Source organism: Rattus norvegicus, chromosome 7, assembly GCF_036323735.1.
Source record: "Rattus norvegicus strain BN/NHsdMcwi chromosome 7, GRCr8, whole genome shotgun sequence".
In the NCBI taxonomy this organism is placed as follows: domain Eukaryota; kingdom Metazoa; phylum Chordata; class Mammalia; order Rodentia; family Muridae; genus Rattus; species Rattus norvegicus.
This window is the reverse complement of record NC_086025.1, coordinates 6,971,551-6,977,403: the sequence shown is the minus strand read 5'-3', so window position 1 is coordinate 6,977,403 and position 5,853 is coordinate 6,971,551.

Sequence of the window (5,853 nt, the reverse complement as noted above, 5' to 3'; positions counted from 1 at the left end):
GGTATATCCTTTTGCTTTAGGATAGAATTTTCTATAATATCTGTTAAGTCCATTTGGCTCATGTCTTCTCTGAGTCTGTCTACGTCTCTGTTTAATTTCTGTTTCCATGATCTGTCCATTGATGAGAGTTGTTTGTTGAAATCTCCTACTATTATTGTGTGAGGTGCAATGTGTGTTTTGAGCTTTAGTAAGGTTTCTTTTATGTATGTAGGTGCCCTTGCATTTGGGGCATAGATATTTAGGATTGAGAGTTCATCGTGGTGGATTTTTCCTTTGGTGAATACGAAGTGTCCTTCCTTATCTTTTTTGATGACTTTTAGTTTAAAATTGATTTTATTTGATATTAGAATGGCTACTCCAGCTTGCTTCTTCCGACCATTTGCTTGGAAAGTTATTTTCCAGCCTTTCACTATGAGGTAGTGTCTGTCTTTGTGTCTGAGGTGTGTTTCCTGTACGCAGCAGAATGCAGGGTCCTCGTTGTGTATCCAGTTTGTTAATATATGTCTTTTTGTTGGGGATTTGAGACCATTGATGTTGAGAGATATTAAGGAATAGTGATTATTTCTTCCTGTTATATTCATATTTGGATGTGAGGTTATGTTTGTGTGCTTTTCTTCTCTTTGTTTTGTTTCCAAGATGATTAGTTTCTTGCTTCTTCTAGGGTATAGCTTGCTTCGTTATGTTGGGCTTTACCATTTATTATCCTTTGTAGCGCTGGATTTGTAGCAAGAAATTGTGTAAATTTGGTTTTGTCATGGAATATCTTGGTTTCTCCATCTATGTTAATTGAGAGTTTTGCAGGATACAGTAACCTGGGCTGGCATTTGTGTTCTCTTAGGGTCTGTATGACATCTGTCCAGGATCTTCTGGCTTTCATTGTTTTTGGCAGAAAGTCTGGGGTGATTCTGATAGTTCTGCCTTTATATGTTACTTGACCTTTTTCCCTTACTGCTTTTAATATTCTTCTTTTATTTTGTGCGTTTGGTGTTTTGAATATTATGTGATGGGAGGAGTTTCTTTTCTGGTCCAATCTATTTGGAGTTCTGTAGGCTTCTTGTATGCTTATGGGTGTCTCTTTCTTTAGGTTAGGGAAGTTTTCTTCTATGATTTTGTTGAAGATATTTACTGGTCCTTTGATCTGGGAGTCTTCACTCTCTTCTATACCTTTTATCCTTAGATTTGATCTTCTCATTGAGTCGTGGATTTCCTGTATGTTTTGGACCAGTAGCTTTTTCTGCTTTACATTATCTTTGACTGTTGAATCGATGATTTCTATGGAATCTTCTGCTCCTGAGATTCTCTCTTCCATCTCTCCTATTTTGTTCGGGAAGCTCGTATCTACAGCTCCTTGTCTCTTCTTTTGGTTTTCTATATCCAGGGTTGTTTCCTTGTGTTCTTTCTTGATTGCTTCTATTTTCATTTTTAATTCCTTCAACTGTTTGATTGTGTTTTCCTGGAATTCTTTCAGGGATTTTTGTGACTCCTCTCTATGGGTTTCTACTTGTTTATTCATGTTTTCCTGGAATTCTTTTAGGGATTTTTGCGATTCCTCTCTGTAGGCTTCTACTTGTTCTCTAAGGGAGTTCTTCATGTCTTTCTTGATGTCCTCCAGCATCATGATCAAATATGATTTTGAAACTAGATCTTGCTTTTCTGGTGTATTGGGATATTCCATGTTTGTTTTGGTGGGAGAATTGTGCTCCGATGATACCATGTAGTCTTGGTTTCTGTTGCTTAGTTTCCTGCGCTTGCCTCTCACCATCAGATTATCTCTAGTGTTACTTTGTTCTGCTATTTCTGACAGTGGCTAGACTGTCCTATAAACCTGTGTTTCAGGAGTGCTGTAGAACTGTTTTCCTGTTTCCTTTCAGCCAGTTATGGGGACAGTGTGTTCTGCTTTTGGGCCGGTAGTTTTTCCTATCTACAGGTCTTCAGCTGTTCCTGTGGGCCTGTGTCTTGAGTTCACCAGGCAAGTCGCTTGCAGCAGAAAAGTTGGTCTTACCTGTGGTCCCCAGGCTCAAGTTTTCTCATGGGGTGTTTCTTATGAGTTCTCTGCGGCCGCCTCAACCAGGAAGATCTGCGCCGCCCTTTCCGGGAGCTTCCGTGCATCAGGTTTCCAGATGGCATTTGGTGTTTTCCTCTGGAATCAGTAATGTGTGCAGAGTGCAGTCTCTTCTGGTTTCCCAGGCGTGTCTGACTCTCTGAAGGTTTAGCTCTCCCTCCCACGGGATTTGGGTGCAGAGAACTGTTTATCGGGTCAGTCACTTCAGGTTCCTGTAGTGTCTCAGATGCAGCAGACCTGCTGCTCCTGGGCCCTCCTCTACGGGAACCCAGAGGCTGTATACAGTTTCCTCTTGGGCCAGGGATGTGGGCACGGGTGGGCAGTGTTGGTGGTCTCTTCCGCTCTGCAGTCTCAGGAGTGCCCACCTGACCAGGCGGTGAGGGCTCTCTTCCAAATATAGACTTTTATGGTAAGGTTTTTAAAAATTTCCTCAGATTCTGTTGTTATGTATCTCTATTCATTTATGATTTTGTTATTTTTGACACACTCCCTGTGCCCTCTACTTAGTCTTGCTAAGAGTTTATCTATCTTGATAATTTTCTCAAAGAACCAGCTCCTGGTTTTGTTGATTCTTTGTATAGTCCTTTTTTTTTTTTTTTTTAATACTTGGTTGATTTTAGCACTGAGTTTTATTATTTCCTGCCTTGTACTCCTCTTGCGTGTATTTGTTTCTTTTTCTTCTAGAGCTTTTAGGTGTCAAGCTGCTGATATATGCCCTCTCCTGTGTTTTTTTTTGGAGGCACTCAGAGCTATGAGTTTTCCTCTTAGCAGTGCTTTCACGGTGTCCGGTAAGTTTGAGTATGTTCTATCTTCAATTTTATTGAATTCTAAGAAGTTTTAATTTCATTTTTTTTGTTTCTTCCTTGACCAACTTGTCATTGAGTAGAGCATTGTTCAACTTCCATGTATATGTAGGCTTTCTTTGCTGTTATTGAAGACCAGCCTTAATCCTTGCTGATATGATAAAATGCATGGGATTATGTCTATCTTCCTGAATCTGTTGAGGCCTGTTGTGTGATCAATTTTACAGTCAGTATTGGAGTAGGTACCATGAGGTGCTGAGAAGAAGGTGTATTGTTTTGATTTGGAATGGAATGTTCTATAAGTATGTCAAATCCGTTTTGTTCATAACTTCTGTTAGTTTCTCTATGTCTCTGTTTAATTTCTGTTTCCATGATCTATCAATTGATGAGACTGGGGTGTTTAAATCTCCTACTATCATTGTGTGTGGTGCAATATGTGATTTGGGTTTAGTAAGGTTTCTTTTATGAATGTAGCTGTCCTTGTATTTGGAGCATAGATGTTTAGGATGTTCATCTTGGTGGATTTTTCCTTTAATGAACATAAAGTGTCCTTCCTTTTCCTTGTGGATTACTTTGGTGGAAAGTTTATTTTATTCAATATTAGAATGGCTAATCCAGCTTTTTTCTTCAGAAGATTTGCTTCGAAATTTGTTTTCCAACCTTTTACTCTGAGGTAGTACCTGTCTTTGTATCTGAAGTGTGTTTTCTGTATGCAGCAAAATCCTGGGTTCTCTTTATATATCCAGTCTGTTAATCTATGTCTTTCTATTTGGGAATCAAGTCCATTGATGTTGAGAGCTATTAAGGAATTGGTGCTTCCTGTTATTTTCATATTTAGAGGTGGAATTATGTTTGTGTATTTCTCTTCCTTTGGTTTTGTTGCAGGGAATTTATTTTCTTGCTTTTCTACTAGGTAGTTTCCCTCTTTGTATTGGAGTTTTCCATTTATTATCCTTTGTACAACTGGATTTGTAAAAGATATTGTGTTAATTTGGTTTTGTCATGGAATATCTTGGTTTCCCCATCTATATTAATTGAGAGTTTTCCTGACTATTGTAACCTGGGCTGCCATTTGTGTTCTCTTAGGGTCTATATTAGATCTGCTATGGACCTTCTGGCTTTTATAGTTTCTGTTGAGAAATCTGGTGTAATTCTTATAGGCCTGCCTTTATATGTCACTTAACCTTTTCCTCTTACAGCTTTTAATATTCTTTGTTTTGTGCATTTGGTGTTTTGACTATTATGTGACAGAAGGAATTTCTTTTCTGGTCCAATCAATTTGGAGTTCTGTAAGCTTCTTGTATGTTTATGGGCTTCTCTTTCTTTAGGTTAGGGAAGTTTTCTTTTATAATTTTATTGAAAATATTTATTAGCCCTTTAAGTTGGGAGTCTTCACTTTCTTCTTTACCTATTATCCTTATGTTTGATCTAGGAATTGTGTTCTGGATTTTTCTGGATGCTTTGGGCAAAAAGCTTTTGCTTTTTATATTATCTTTGATGATTGGGTCGATGTTTTCTATGGCATCTTCTGCCCCTGAGATTTTCTGTTCTATCTCTTGTATACTGTTGGTGATGCTTGCATCTACGACACCTGATCTTCCGTAGGTTTTCTATCCCCATGATTATTTCCCTTTTTGCTTTCTGTATTGTTTCTCTTTCCAGTTTTAAATCCTAGATGGTTTTGTTCCATTTCCTCACCTCTTTGGCTGTGTTTTCCTGTAATTCGTTAAGCGATTTTTGTGTTTCTTCTTTAAGGGCTTCTCCTTGTTTACTTGTGTTATCTTGTATTTCTTTAAGGGAGTTATTTATGTCCTTCTTAAAGTCTTCCATCATCATCATAAAGGTTTTAAATCTAAATCTTGCTTTTCTGTCACGTTTGGATATCCAGCATTTGCTTTGGTGGGAGAACTGGACTGTGATGATCCCATGTAGTCTTGGTTTCTGTATTTTAGGTTTCTGCTCTTGCCTCTCCCTCTTAGGTTGTCTCTAGTGTTAGCTTGTCTTGTCTTTCTGACAGTGGCTTGCCACTCCTGTAGGCCTCTATGTCATGACTGCTGTAAACATGTTTTCCTGTTTTCTTTCAGACATTTCTGGGAACATAGTGCTCTGCTCTCTGGTTTGTAGTGCTCCTGGTAAATGTCTTTCTGATCTCAGAATAGGCAGGAAGTGGAAGGGTCCTTCCCTTGATTTCTCCTAGGTCCCTGTGCCCAGGGAGCACAGATGGTACTAAGGGATTCTCTCTTAGGTGAAGAATGTGGGCAGAGCATAGTCTCTACTGATTTCTCTGGAGTAGCTGCACTTCGGAGGACCCAGATCTTTTCCCTATGGGATTTGGGTGCAGGGAGCTGTGGGATGGGATCGGTTTCTTCGTTCCATTTTCAATTGATCTTAGTGTATTTTGCTTCATTTCTGTTCATTGTCAATGTTTATTTAGAAACACTGTGTGTGTGTGTGTGTGTGTGTGTGTGTGTGTGTGTGTGTGTTGTTTGGTGGGAATGGTTTCTCCTTTAATGCTGTACCTGTCCTGGAGCTCACTCTGTGTACTAGGTTGGCTTTAAACTCACAGAGATTAACCTACCTCTGCCTCCCACTTTCTGGCATTAAAGGTGTCGGCCACGACTGCCCAAATCCAATATATTTAATATATTACATTATATAATATTTCAAAAGCAGAATAGGATACCTGACATTAAGACAATAAAAATAGCAAAGACACCGTACAAGTATAGATTACTAAATTACACCCCTTGGTAAAGGAAGTTGCTAGACAGGATTAGTCCACAGACTCAGATATTTTTTATCATTTAGGAAAATTTTTAATAAAAATATATTATTGCGTATTTATTTGTGTAATGAGTGTAATAATTATAGTTGGAAAACTTTTGACAATTATGCAATAATTCTCATTCCAATATATTTAAATCAAATCATAATCACTACCTTCACTTCATTTTCTTCCTGTAAACATTACAATTAATAAATTATTCT